Here is a 15,637-nt window from a genome sequence, read left to right as displayed (position 1 = left end):
GGGGACTTTACAGCTGATGTACATAAATTGCACCTAAAGCCTTCCGACAAGTCAGTACATCCTCAAACCAGTCATTATAAAATAACAATCTGGATAGCAAAATGATTTTTTTGACATATTGTAAAACAAAAAATGTTGCTGAATATACCAAACATAACACATCAAGTAGGCTTCAGTGTTCCTCTCATTACAGACAGATGTAATGTTGGGAATTAAATATAGTTCCCCCAGAAACACAGTGCTACTGATACAATGTCCAACAAGGGGATAAGTAGCACAATGTCAAGGCAAAAGTCAATAAATACAGACAACAGAATATACAATAAACTATACAATGTCTCTCTTGTGAAGTAACTGAGTAGATAGGTAGCAGAGTGAAGTGATATGTAATTAAATGAAATGATAATCAAGTGGATCTGTTGAGGAGTCTGATCCTCAACTTTCGGAAAGTAGCTGTTTTAATGAATCTGATAGATGCTTTGTAGACTTCTTCCAGGAGGGAGGAGTTTAAACATTCCATGGGGAGGTGAGAGAGATCCTTTCTGTGCTGCAAGCCATCTATCCACCTCATGCCTTAAATGTCCTCAATGGCAGGAAACCGGTGGACTGGGCAGTTCTAACTACCCATGGAGCTATAAAATTAGAGATGTTTACACTGCTATGTTTTATAAGTGCTTCTGACATTTCAGTAAGTCAACTAGAATTTAATTTGAATCAAAATACCAGTTACAATTATCCACAATGCTACAGCCACACAGTCAGTCTATATATAAGTAAATTACACATTTTGCTCAGCTTTCCCAATCAATACAAATGCAACACAAACATGCCATTACAGGTCACAAACTGAAAAATTGTGCAGACTCACCATATGACTTCTTGTAGTTACATAAGCAGTGAGAGACGATGAGGTTATATATATATATATATATATATATATATATATAAAATAAAAAGAAAAAAAAATTTGTACATATATAGGCCGCACTTGTCTATAAGCCGCAGGTGTCCACGTTGTAACATGAGATATTTACACAGAAAGATGTTACACGGAAAGATTTTTTAAACATTTAATTAAAGGCGTACCGTAAATGCTTTTTTCCAAACAGTGCCTGTAACACGGCTGGTTAAAAAAAATAAAAAATACAGTTGCCTACCAGGAAAAGTCATTGATCGCTATCTTCATCTTCCTCCTGCGCACTAAAACCACTAAAGTCGTCTTCTTCAGTTGCTACGTTTACATGGACAGCAGTAATCTAATTATTGACCTTAACCTGAGTAAGATAATAATGTGATTAAGGTGTTTACATGAGTCGCTTTTAGAATACTCCTGTCATGTTCCCGTTTTACATGATTTAGAACATAATTAGATTAACAGCCCGCGTCATTATGTCACCGCGCCATGCCGCCCGACGTCCCTCCAGAATTTCATGTATCAACATACAGTTCATCTTCGTTATGGTACCGTATACAGTTTTGGGTGTTTTTTTTTTTACGGACGCTTTACGCGCAGTTAATTATTTGTCATGCTATACGTGCTATTAGACAACTGCTTGAAGCGGTGGGTGTGTCCCAAATTGCGTAGTTACCGTCTATAAAGTAGCCGAGATACATGTATTTTCCCCACTACAGGCCTATAGTAGGAAAGTATGCAATTTGGGACACAGCCGAACTCTCTTGTTCGCCGTAAAACGTAAAACTGCCGTGTGTGATCGTGACCTGTCGCAAAATGCGGTGAAAACTCCCACACGACGTTCATAATGTGATTAATGTGTTTACATGTCACTACTACACGTCCATAATGCGACTAAAACAGGAGTACTCCACCTGTCTTAATTAGATTATTGCTTACTTCAATTATGACCTTAATTAGATTAAGGTAAGTGAAAATTGATGTTTACATGGTAGTTTCTTAATTAGAGTATGGTCTTAATCGGATTAAGATTGGATTATTGTTGTCCATGTAAACGCAGGTAGTGTCGGAATTGAACAGCCTCAGAATTACCGGTACTTCATCACACACTTCCTCAGTCTCTCTTTCGTTGTCACTCTCAATGTCACTTACATCTTGAGGCAAATTCGCCCTTGAGCTTGTGCTGTCCTCTTCATCACGCAGCACTCCAGCCTTTCGAAACCCGTTGGTGATAGATTTTTTGACACTGCTCCACGCTGTTAGGATCCACTGGCAGACTTGAGCAAAAGTTGCTCTTCGCATGCGGCCAGTTTTGGTAAATGATTTCTTGCCGCTAGTCATTCAAGCCTCCCACTCAACTCGGAGTGCCACTTTAACTTGAAAGCTGCATCATATGCATTTCTTCGTGTGTTTTCCATGATGAGGGTGTATGCATGAAGTGCAAAATGACTGATCTGAAGAATTTAGTGTGAGTGCGTTTGATTTAATTCGAACAGTTTCATTGGTCCACTGTGACCTGTTCGGTAATTTCATTGGTCCGATGTGACGAGGCTAAATGTTTTGGCGGCATGAAGCTCGTTAGCCCGTTAAAACCCATCAATTAGCCGCATCATTGTTTAAGCCGCAGTGTTCAAAGCGTGTGAAAAAAGTAGCGGCTTATAGTCCGGAATGTAAAAATGTAACCGATAATTCAACTACAATACTAAGTTAATAATAAAAGCTGACTTTCACTGCACCTTATGGTTTCCGTTACACATCTTACACAGATCTTACTTGTGCTCCCACTGTTGATCACTGCGTCTACATTGTGAGTGAGGAGCCACGCGGCCTTGTTGCTAATGGATCACTTACAGATCGATCCTGTTATAATAAACGACAGAAGTTACACTGCAAGCACGCAAATAATATAATGACAATAAATTTTATTTAAACTGAACCTCTTAAGCAACTTGCACCATTTTCCCCAACCCCTTGAACTGTGGAGCATTTTGGATATAAACACAAGTTTGTGCTCGTGCATCGCTTTCGTGCTTCCGCGCTACACGAGCTCCACTTTGTAAAGTTTGCAGGTTATAATCTTCTACACTACATTTAATATAAAATGCACCCCTGCCTTAGAGGACTTGCAGATGGCACATTTTTTCTGTTGTCACTGAGGTGACTGAGGTCATGTTGGTTATAAAAGGAAACGTTGACTCGTGTCACATTATTTGTGTTTGACTCCATGTGCCATCGTCTGGCTTATACTTCTGGATAGTAAAAAACCGCTCGTGTTCCATTTGAGATGATACTACCTTCTAAAATTCATACACTAGATGGCAGAGCGCATAGTGTAAGTATATAGTATGTCATTTGGGACAAAACATCGGTCTGTACTCTCCAATGTGTGTTTTCAGAACAGAAGTAACGTAATGAGTAAACGTGCCCCATGCCACACGCAGACCAACTAATTGAAAATGAGATTAGTTGACAACGATTTTCATAATCGATTATTATCGATTAGTTGTTGCAGCTCTACTAGAATCCTAAACATGATCTCAAGGCAAAAACATACGAAAGGGTACACACAACAACAAATTATGACAATGAGACACAGAAAAACTGGAGCTTAAATAGTGGTGCTAATCAAGGTATAACAAGACACAGGTGAGAGGGGGCTGATCGGTAGTGTAGTTCTGCACTGTTCAGCGCTACCAAGACACCAACAAGACAATGATCTAAAGTACAGGGCAAAAACTACAAAGGAATGGCTTTTTAAAATTGGGTTTGTGTTTTGGAATGGTGTCCAAGCCCAGACTTAAATCCAGCTGCAAATCCATGGAATTAAATGAAAATTGAGGCCTGTAGGTCACATGATATAGCCATTGTATTTACTTAATATTCCTGAGCATCAAACAGTTTGACTTTTGACTGAATTTGCTGAGATGCCATTTGTAAACAATCCTTCTCACTGTACAATGGTGAATTTCAAATTGTTTGGAGATGGCCTTATAACCCTTCCCAGACTGATGAGCAGCAACAATTTTTTACTTTACTTGTCTCTGATGTTCTTTCAACTTGGCATGATGTAGATAGAGACCTGAATGCTAGAGAACACCAAATTGCCAAAAGTTCTGCTTTTATCAGAGTGCTACTGTCCTACTATGAAGCACAAGAGCCTCAACAGTGATATATAACATAGATAAGACTGATAGCATGTTACCAGTTTGTCTAACTGTCATAGCTAACTCCAATAGATGAAGTAAAATAAGACACAATGAAAAGGTATTTTTCCATTGTAAATATGAGCTCAACAGGCCAACATCTTGCCATGTCATCCACTGAGAAAAGACACCATTTAGAGGATGACAAGTCACTCTCAAAGTTTAATGTTTCACTGGTTATGGCTAACATTAGCTATTGTTAGGGCAATTGACAGAAAAAAAATCTACCAATTTAACACAATTTTCAGTATTACGGTTTATTTCCCACCAATTTTCTCCTTAATTTAATTCTCCCTGAAAGCATGGCCAATTTTGCTCTCTTGGACTCCTGGCCATGGATTGCTGTGGCAACATCTGCATTTAAACTTGCGATCTCCGGACAATAAGTGAATGCTTTTTCATTTTTAAATGGAATTTAAATGGCATATGTAGTGAGACTAGGCTGTGGCGGGCTGAGCACAGACACACAGGAGGCTTTTATTATAACTTTTTATTTAAAGAGTGTCTTGAAAGTGGGGAAAAGGGGAGTGGAGTGAGGTGTTCTGGGGCTGGTGTCATCTTCTCCAAGATGGTGAAGTGACCCAGGAGGTGTGACCCAGGAGTGCTGAAGCCTTTTTGGGAGGTCAGTGAGATCTGGGTAGGCAGACAGGGAGCGTGGCCTTCATCTGAGATATTTTCTTTTGTTTTGAACAGAGACAAAAGCGTTAAAAGTGTCATGGAGACGGTCGCTCCACTTGCTGGATTGGCTGTTCCTGTTGGCTGCTGGATTGCTGCTGTGCTGATCATTAGCCACCAGCTGTGTGTGTTTCTGCGGCCTTGCCTTACAGCCTCGTGCTGTCGGGCTGTCCAAAACATTAGTGGTGCTGAAGCAGAGCCGTCCTTTCAGTACCCTAGCAGCAGTCATGGGAGGAGCCTTTTTTCCCCTTTTGTGCATGGGCCGCCAGCCCGCCTTCACAGTACCCCTTGATGTAGAAGCCCGGGTATTCTTCTCCTGTCGAAGGTCCCCGAAAGAACGGCGCCCAGCCCGGTGTCCGATGCATCCATGTGTACTGCCAACAGCAGGGTTGCATAGCATTGGGGTGCTGGTGAATGACACCTTCAGGGCATAGAACACGTGCTCCACTTCTGCAGACAATTTCACCCAGTCAGGCTGTCCCTTCTTTGTAAGATCTGAGGGGGGAGAGCCTACAGAGGAGAAGTTAGGCACGAATCTGTGGTAGTACCCCGCCAACCCCCAAAAAAGCATGTACCTGTTTCTTTGACGTCGGCTGGGGGTAGTCCTTAACTGCCTCGATCGTCTGTGTTTGTGGTTTTAGGAGGCCCTGGCTGATACGGTATCCTAGGTACTGTGCCTTGGTCAACCCCAGGTGACACTTTTTCAGGTCGGCCATCAGCCCGGCCTTCTGGAACTCCCCCAGGTGGAACAGGTAATCCAACCAAGTGGAGGAGTGTATGACAACATCGTCCAGTTAGGCGGCTGTCAATGGACGATGTGGTTGTAGGATGATGTCTCATGGGCACTCTGTGTAACCCAAAGGGGAGAACCTGATACTGCCAGTGGCCATTCACGGTACTGAAGGCGGTCTTTGGTCTTGCTTCTGGGGCCTATGCTACTTGCCAGTAACCTTTTGTGAGGTCTAATGTGGATATAAATTGGGCTCTCCCCAATAGCTCCACTAGGTTGTCCACTTGGTGGGGGGATAGCTGTCGAGGTTGTGGGCTTCAGCACAACCATGATGGGGCTGGACCAGGGGCTGGTGGGACTCCTCGATGATGCCATCTTGGAGCATTCGGCCAACTTTCTCCTCAATAGCCTTATTGCGGGCCTCTGGGACATGGTAGGGCCGCTGTCTAACCACAACTCACTGATGGGTCTTAACCTCATGGTGGACGAGCTGCATCATCCCTGGGGTAGTTGAGAAAACGTTGACAAACTGATCCATCAGCTCCTGTCCCTGTGTGGGGGCAGACACACATATATATTTGTGTGACTGCTCACTTACCGGGTTGCTGCAGGCAGTAGTTCATGGGACCCACACTCTCGAGGACTGTGTACAGGCCTTGCCATCGGGCAGAAATTTGTAGGAAGTGTTAGGCACTAACAGGAGTACTCGATGCCTGGCTGCAACTCCCATGGTTGCGTTTTGTGGTTCTATGCTCCAGCAAAGAGGATGTAGGACAGGAGGAGGTCCTAGTTCCTCCCTTCCTCATTTACCACCCGGTGCAGCATCCGTTTCTGGGTCTGGTTAAAACATTTCACGAGCCCATCCATCTGTAGGTGGTAGACGGATGTCCTCAAGTGTTTAACCTGCAACAGCCAATTCAGATCAGACATTAGTTTAGAAGTAAAAGGCATACCTTGGCCTGTTAGCATTTCCTTCGTGTTCCCAACATGGCTGAATAGGAACCATGAGTTCCTTAGCAATGTTGTGGGAGGTGGCTTTCCATAGCTGCACCACCTCGGGTTACCTGGTGGTGTAGTCCATTATGACCAGGATGTATTCATGACCCCGGGTGGATTTTGCAAACGGCCCTACAAGGTCCATGCCAATCCTTTCGAAGGGGACACTGATGAAGTTAAAGGGAATGAGGGGTGCCAGTGGGGGTTTCCTCTGGGTGGTGTGCTGGCACTGGGGGCACTGCTGGCAGAAGCCTCATACCTCTGCATCCTTTCCGGGACAGAGAAAGCGGCCCTTCAGTTTTTCTAGCATGTTTCGTGCCCTCAGGTGACCGCCAAGTGGATGGGCATGGGGCAGGTGTATCAGTAGGTGGGTCCATGCCTTGGGGACCACCAGGAGGTCGCAGGTTTCTCCTTTGCAGTTGGTCCTGTATTAGAGTAGTCCTCCCCTGACCAAGAAGTAGTATGTGGGGAGTCTTTGGTCCGGGTCTTGGTCAACCCCTTTGATCTGTCGCACCTGGGCCCAGCAATGTTTTAGGCGGCTGTCTTCTTTCTGCCCTAACCCGAAGTTCCCCTGTTGTGTCACCTGCTGAAGTACTTAATCCTAACCCTAACCCTCTGTTGGCATGGCCTCATCCCGTGGTGATCCTTAGGCGGGGCGACTTCACTCTCCCTGGTGTAGTTCCATTCAGGACGGCAAGGTGGGAACCTTCTAAGATGGTTTGGGCTGGCTGCTCACCACCCTTCGCTACTGAGTTCCAGGGTGGCCATGGCTCATTCCACGGCCGCTAACATCTCTCCAGGGTTGTTGGGGACCAGCATTCCAATGGCCTGGCATTCCGTGGGTGGCAGAGTTCTTAGGAACTGGTCCACGGCTACCCTCTCTGCAACCTCGGTGGCAGTTTTTTTGTCTGGTTGCTGTCACCTCTTGGTGATGCGCAGGAGGGTGTCCATCTGTCCCCGGGGGTTGGCTCTGGGCTGGTAGCTCCACTGGTGAAACTGGTGGCTGCTGACTGGTTTGGTGCCCGGCCACATCGTGCTACAACCTCATCCTTTACTTTCATATAGTCAGCTGCTTCTTCTGGTGGGAGCACGTAGTAAGCTACTCGGGCTTCCCCAGAGAGTAGCGGGGCGAGGTTGCTGGACCATTCTTCTAGTAACCCAAACTGATCCTGGTGGTGTGGCAATCTCCGCTGGTATTTGTTACAGTCAAACTCAAGGTGACTGTATGTAGTACCATTGTCCCAGGCTTCATGGAGGGCAGTCCATTCGAAGGCCTCCAGTGAGGCTTCGACGTCGTCCTCCTTGTTCAGGCGGGGTAGGAGGCGCTGGGCATCTCAGCAGAGGTTGGGGAGGGGGATGGCGGTAGTGGTGGCAGTTGTCTTTTGTGCTAGGAGATCCCTGGTTGTAACTTTTAGGCTTTGTGATAGCTGTTGAGTCACTGCTATCAAGTGCTGCAGCTTGGGATCCATTTGGGTCTGGGTGGGCAGGCCTGTGCTCATGCCCACATTCTCCAGCACGATAGTGAGACTAAGATGTGACAGGCTGAGCACAGACACACAGGAGGCCACTTAGGTACAAAACTGGGTGCTGTTTACTTAATAAGTGTCTTGAAAGTGGGGAAAGGGGGAGTGGAGTGAGGTCTTCTGGTGCTGGTGTCTTTTTCTCCAGGACAGGTGGCATGGTGGTGTGACCCAGAAGTGCTGAAGCCTTTTTGGGTGGTCCATGAGCTCTGGGGAGGCAGCCAGGAAGCGGGGTCTTCATTAGAGTCAGTTTCTTCTGTGTGAAACAGAGAGAAAACCGTTAAGTGTCATGGAGATGGTCGCTCCCCTTGCTGTAGGAGGAGAGCCATCTTATACTCTCCCGTCAGCTGCTGGATTGCTGCGGTACTGATCATTAGCCACCAGCCATGTGTGTTTCTGTGGCCCTGCCTCGCAGGCATGCGCCATCAGGCTGTCCATAACATTAGTGGTGCTGAAGCAGAGCTGTTCTTTCAGCAATCCGGCAGCAGTCGTGGAAGGAGCGTTTTTTCCCTTTTGTGCGTGGGACACATAACATTTACAAGCATGTCACAAAGACATGCCAAGATGTGTGTCTTGTGAAGCTAAGATACAAGATGGCGGTGCACATGGATGAAGTGGCTTGGTACTTCCAAATAAGTTCTCAGTTTCTGTTTGTGTTAAGTTGAGGCACATTTAGCATATAGCTGTCTTGATCTTCTAAGCATTGGTACTACATGCAGTCACCTCGAGTTTGAGTGTAACAAATACCAGCGGAGATCGCCACACCACCAGGATCAGTTTGGGTTACTATTCCAGCAGGGAGACAACAGCGTTGGTAGAGTTAATGGAAGCAGAAGTGAGGGAAGAGAACGGGAATACAAGCTAAGCTAAAGGCTATGCTGGACAAACTACTGCGCCCAACCATATTTCTTGCAAACACCTGATCCCTTTCCAACAAGATGGACAAACAGCAACTGATTATAACACTTCAGCTAGGTACTGGTCCTGATCATGACAAGAGACATGGCTAAACCACAACATTCACAGCTCTGCAGTGAAGCTAGAAGGCTGCACATTGTTCCGTGCCGACAGGACATCTGCTGCCAGCAAGAAAACAGGAGGTGGACTTTGTATACATGTGAACAATACATGGTGCACATATGCAGTCACCACAGACAGACTCTGCACACCCGATTTGGAATACATCATGGTGAGGTGCAGGCCTTTCCAGCTTCCTAGTGACTCATCTGTGGTTTTTGCAAATGCAGTCTACATACCACTGCATACTAATGCTAAGCTAGCACTCGAGTTACTACACTCAGCCATTAGCAAACAACAGAACTCACATTCTGAGTCTTACTTGTACAGGTAGCAAGGGGATTTCAAAGAGACTCAAAGTAAAATGAGGAACCTTGGAGTTATTTTTGATATCAGCCATACATTTGATTCTTTTGTACAGAGCACAGCATCCTTTTTTCACCTCAAATATAGCAAGACTGCACCCTATGCTAAATTTCTCTGCAGCTGAAAAGCTAATAAACTCATTCATTGTCACTCAGATAGATTACTGTAACGCCCTTTTAGCCAGAGTTTCTAAATCCACACTCAATAAGCTCCAATATGTACAAAACTCTGCTGCCACAATCCTGACTGGGACCAGGACATGCAATCATATTACTCCTGTTTTGGAGTCCTTGCACTGGCTTCCAGTCAGGTTCCGTGTCTATTTTAAAATAATGATCCTGACATACAAAGCATTATATGGCTTGACTCCTCATTATTTATCTGCTTTGCTAATACCTTACACCCCAAATCGCAGACTGCGCTCCTCACAGTGTAATATGTTAACGGTTCCACAAAGGTGCTTAAAATCTATGGGTGACAGGGCTTTTTCTGTCTATGCTCTTTCCCTTTGGGACTCGCTTCCTCTTGAACTTACGGAAGTTCAGACCTTTGACATATTTAAAGCTCAACTCGAGACATATTTTTTTTGAACTAGCATTTGCTTGCTGATGTCTACTTTTATTATTATTATTATTATTATTATTATTATTATTTCAATTAGGCAAACCTCAGGTCAGTTTATCCAAAATTCCACCAGAATGTTAAATGCTCAACCAGAGGTAAGAACACACTAGACCAATTTTTAGGCAAATGTTGACATATTAGGCCCCGGTATGACCCCATCTAGGACAGTTTAATCATCTTTCGTTGTTAATGCTGCCAGCTTATAAGCCACTGATTAACAGTATTAAACCAACTAGCAAAATGGTTAGAGTATGGTCTGATGGAGCAATGCTACACCTATAGGACTGTTGTGTACACACAGAGTGGAGTGTATTTTATAGATCTAGAGCAATACAGAGTTAAGGAAATGTGTGTGTTCCCTAACCAGAAACCCTGGATGACCAAAGAGGTCGGGGTAATCTGAAAACGAGGCATAAAAGCAGCAAAACTCAACCAAAAACTCAGAATTGAAGACAGTTTTAATAACAATAACCCATGACATAAGTGGCAAGGCATACAAGCTGCCACTGACTTCAATAGGAACGATAACCAGCCTATAAACAGCAACCTCTCCATAATGGAAGAACTCAACATGTTCTTTGCCCACTTTTACAGAGAGAACAATAGTAGGGAAACAGTTAGGCCTGCACTGCCACCTGACCAACATTAACCGCCAACACTGGACACTGAAACTGCACAGAACCATTCTGACCTTGTTAATGTGAGGAAAGCGGCTGGTCCTGAAGGTGTCCCAGGGTGTATATTTCATGCATGTGCTGACTAGCTAACAGAGGTCTGTACCAGCATTTTTTCAAACTCTCCTTGACCAGTGCCATTGTCCCTACCTGCCTCAAAACTACAACAATTATGCCCATCCCCAAAAAGCAAATACAATCGTCTGATTGCACTCACGTCTCTGATATCCAAGTGCTTTGAGAAGCTGATACTGGCAGATATTAAAGGCATCATCCCTGCCACTCTGGACCAGTATCAGGTTGCCAATAAGGCAAACAGATCAAAAGAAGATGCAATCGGCCTCGCCCTCCACACCACATGGGAGCACCTGGATGGGCAAAACATGTATGAATGTCAGAATGCTCTTCATTACCCAATGCAATGTTGTCCAAACTCCAACTTCCTGAAAAATTGACCGCAGAACGTCAAGTAAGGAAAGCACATATCCTCCTGTCAGGTATGAAATCTGACAGCATGGTGCTCTGCCAACAATCTCATCCTTAACACCAGGAAGACAAGGGAGATTGTGGTGGACTTCAGGAGGAAAAAGAGAACTGACCTTAGTCCTGTGCTCATAAATAGCAATGCGATGGAGAGACCCCCAGTTTCTTTGGGGTGAACATTATAGAGGACTTCTCCTGGGCCACACACATCTCCACCATCTGTGGAAAGGCACAACAATGCCTCTACTTCTTGAGAACACTGAGGAGAGTGAGATTGCCCCAGGATGTTCTCATGAACTTCTATAGATGTACAGTGTAGCGTGTACTGACGTACTGCATTAAAACATGGTATGCCAGTTGCACAAGAGAAGACCAGAAGGCTCTTCAACGGGTCATCAGGGTGGCTCAAAACATCACTGGCACATAGCTACTGGCATTTGAGGACATTTATCTGCCCAGATGTCAGAGCAGGGCCTCTAAAATGATCAGGGACCCCACACTCTGCACACCACTTCTTCAAACTGCTCCACTCTGGCAGACAATAAAGGACAATTCACTCACACACCACAAGGATGAAAAACAGCTTCTTCCCCAGAGCTGTAAAATAGCTGAACACTGCCTGATTCCACCCCTCACCTCACAACCAGAGTTGGGTGTAACACATTATTGTAATCTAATTACTTTTTCTGATAATGCAGTAATGTAACACATTACATTTTAAATTTATGTAATTTGATTACAGTTACTGATGTCAATAAAATTATGTTACTTGCGTTACAAATTTATTGTTAAGCAAACAATATTAAGTAAAATGCATTTTTTAAAAATAAAATCAAGTTTTGCCCCAAAGATTTTTTCTTTGGCCCAGAATATTTCTCCACTTGGAGCGGATTGCCACTACATAACTGAAAGTCAGTAAAAGAAGACTGTCTATAGCTTTATATATTCAGTGAACGGAGGCAAGACCAATCAGACAGGGTTTACAGGAAAATACGTGGAAATACTCGTGTCTTATTGTCTGACAGCTCTCAATTCTGCCAAACGCTAGCTCACACAGTCAGTGTTAAGAAAAATTAATATACGCCGATTTTTTTAACCAGTAAAGGAGTTGAAACGGAAACATCCTTTGACGCGGAGCAGGAACATGTCTAAATGTGTAAATGTCTATATGAGTTCCAGTTTACGTGAACATGATATGAGCAGAGCATAAAGAAAGAATATGTACTTTGCATGGCACTGTATCAGCTAGTAGTAGCATGATAACTTAGTTGAGCCTTCCCTTGGTTAGTGACACCAAACTAGCCCGAGACAAGTGTTGTGATAAATATAAATTTTTCTGATCATGTCATACACTGTGTGCTAACATTACTGAAAGAACTGTGAGTTTCACTTTGTAGTGTATTTTTGTAGGTTTGATAGGTTATTGAAAGTAACATGAAAGTAAAGTAGTTAGTAATCTGATTACTTTTTACATGCAGTAATCAGTAATGTAGTCACAATTTTAAAGTAGTAATTAGTAATCTGTAGTGGATTGCTTTTTTTGACTAACTTACCCAACACTGCTCACAACACACACACGCACACACACACACTTTGTGACTTTTGTGACTGCTCAATATCAGCATGGCTTGTGACCATAACTTTGGTGGGGCAGGACAACATTAATAATGACAAAGCCTCAAACTCAGTTTGGCAGCAGTACCCCTCACCCTACTCCCCTAATGGATGGACACTGGGCTGGCATGAAATTTTCCTTTCTGTGAGATTTTTTTTTTTTTTATCCGGAGTGAGAGTTTTCTTTCTAATCCTGTAATGTTTTTCTATGTGTGATAATGAGATCTAATTGAAACTGCAACCCCTCACCATCACCGTCAGACTTCCACCACCTTCCAAATTCCACTTTAACCCCTGCTTAGAGTCCTGTTAAACAGAGTCACTTTCATACTACCACCAGATAATGCCAAGGTGCAAAGATGTCAGCAAAAAAGTGCAAACACCTGAATCTTTGTGGTGGTTTGTTGCTTAGATATTTTACAATGAACTGCACTAAGAATATAGTTGGTTATGCTAGCATTATAATAATAGTATTTTTATAATTTTATTTTTACTGTATTATAGTGTTATTAATAACGAATACCTCTGATCACATTCTGTATAGGACCTGGATCAGATCACATGCCTGGATTGATGACAATTTTGCAGTTTCATCTTTATACTAGTGTTATTCACTGTTATGAAGAGGGAGATTCACTAAATCAATCCTGGAAATATCAGTGTTTAGGGCACTATCAGCAGAATAACAGGTATTTCTCTTTTGTTTTCTTCTGCCTTCTCCTTTGTGGTGAGTGCACCAATTTCAATCCACTTGCTAGCTAGAACAGCTAATTGTTATCTTATTTTGCTCTAATTGTTATCTTATTAAACTCTGCTAGGTTGTTATCTTGTTAGGAGCTCGCTTTCAGTTCACTCAACCAGAACTATCATTCACAGGGCTGGAGTGTGTCTGTCCCTTTATTGCCCTTGTACTTGCCTGTTGCACCAGAGCACCCATTTCTCTTTTTATGCTCTCACCCTGCAAAAATTTTAGTGCACTAAACTCAAGAAACCAATCATCCACCATTTTCAACTTGCGGACTTGCCGCTAATGATTCCAGCAGACTGTGCTGCATTTTAGCCCTAACCATCATAGCCTTATGGCCATGCACCAAGTGCTGAAATGTCCTAGAGTCTGAGGAGACCACCAGTGGTCTACCTCAGTATCAATCTATCCAGGCTGCTAGTCACAAAGGCTCAGGCCCCACACAGTACAGAAGCAAAATACACTTTGAGGTACATTTGAGGTACACTTTGAGATCTGTATCAGCCTCCTCCAGCTCAGAGATGCAGCTTGCTGACTGGCTAGCTGGCTGCCCATGCCCCACCATCCCCATACACATCTTGATACTGCATGGTCAAAACTGCAAATGCAGTCATGGGACTGGTTCATGTCAATGAATCTGCACAACGCATACTTTCATAGCCATCCTCAGACCAAAGTGGTTCACAGACATCAACACTCACCAGCAGGATGCAATTCCAGCTCCTATTAAGAATGTTGGGATTGTTGACTGCAGCCATGGCAGTGGTTTGTGCAAGATGGGTCTTCAGTCTGAGGCTGAACCCCAGGATCAATCAACAAAGTCACATCATCTCTGTGAAAGGGGCATTTACCCTGATCTGCTGAAGATGACAAGCCTTTCTCGCAAAATGTTTATGCCTGGGAATGGTTCTCCATCAGAGAGAGGCAGTCACCACAGACATCTCCCTCACCAGTCTTGGTGCAGCGAGGTGTCAAGGGGTGGGGGTTTATGGAACCTCAATGTAAAATGAGAATGCAACACATTAACCTGCAAGAATTGAGGGTAGCCTGCCTGACTCTCAGGTACTTACTACTTCTAAGATTCAACCACATCCTGATCCATTTGGGGCGACAGTGTTGTGGTCAGGTACATAAATCAACAGGACAACACAAGGTCTAAAACCCTCACTACCTTACACAGAAACTACTTAATTGGACTTACTGATGGTCAACCTCACTGCAAATAATTTATCTATGGGTCAGCACATTGGGGAGCATACATATTGTCAAGGACCACGTTGCACAGAAAGTCAGCATTCGAACCAGAGTTCTACCTGCGGCAACAAAATGGTCAACAAGCCCCTGGTTCCCACTGTTACTCTTACTAGTGGTTTGGGTGCCCTGGCAACTTCCCCCCTGTGGCAACACCCACATACCTTAGGCATAAGCTGGTGGTTGGACAATTCCTTAGTGACCTCATGACCAAACTCAAAGTTCACGCCTATGGTTACTTCACCCAAATTTGTGAACCAGGTAATTAATCTTGCAGCATCCTACAGAGGTCAATCTGTAGACTGTTTTGTACTGTGACTATTAAGTGCTATAAGGAAGTATTTGAACCACATAGAAGCTATTCATTCATCAAAGCAGTTCTTCATCTGTCTCAGTAAAAGACACAAGGGCTTCCCCATCTAAGCATCAATTGGTCCACTATGTGACAGAGTTAGTAACCACAGCTCACAAACTGGCTGGATGCTCAAATCCTACCGTGGAGTGCCATTCCATGAGGAGTGTCTCATATACTGCTAAGAGCCATGGCACTCCAGGAGCATTACTGTGTACCTCTCCAGATTGTACAAGGTCAACATTACACCTCCTATTTGTGTTAGCACGGCAGTCATCTCGGTTATGTTCATAGTCAGCCACAGGTGGTTCCTCATCACCTTGTGGTCGGGGGTATCCAGATTTTAAGCACCATCTCTGGTTAGAAGGGGAGAAATAGAATGCAAGTTATGAATGTCACTTGGTTCTATGAACAGCAGATGTCAGGGTCCTCTGTCATTTGAAATTGCCATCAACCAGGCACTCGGCGAGTAGG

At 44.0% G+C, this 15,637-nt stretch overlaps 1 protein-coding gene across 5 annotated transcripts in view; it reads right to left on the bottom strand.

The window, feature by feature from the left end:
- enpp1 (ectonucleotide pyrophosphatase/phosphodiesterase 1) overlaps nucleotides 1-15,637 on the bottom strand; it is a 96,860-nt gene that overhangs the window by 57,676 nt on the left and 23,547 nt on the right. The window lies entirely within an intron of this gene.

The sequence above is a fragment of the Ictalurus furcatus genome, chromosome 2 (genome assembly GCF_023375685.1).
Source record: "Ictalurus furcatus strain D&B chromosome 2, Billie_1.0, whole genome shotgun sequence".
Taxonomy (NCBI): Eukaryota; Metazoa; Chordata; class Actinopteri; order Siluriformes; family Ictaluridae; genus Ictalurus; species Ictalurus furcatus.
The sequence above is the reverse complement of the archived record's forward strand: the minus strand, read 5'-3'. Positions and strand labels throughout refer to the sequence as shown.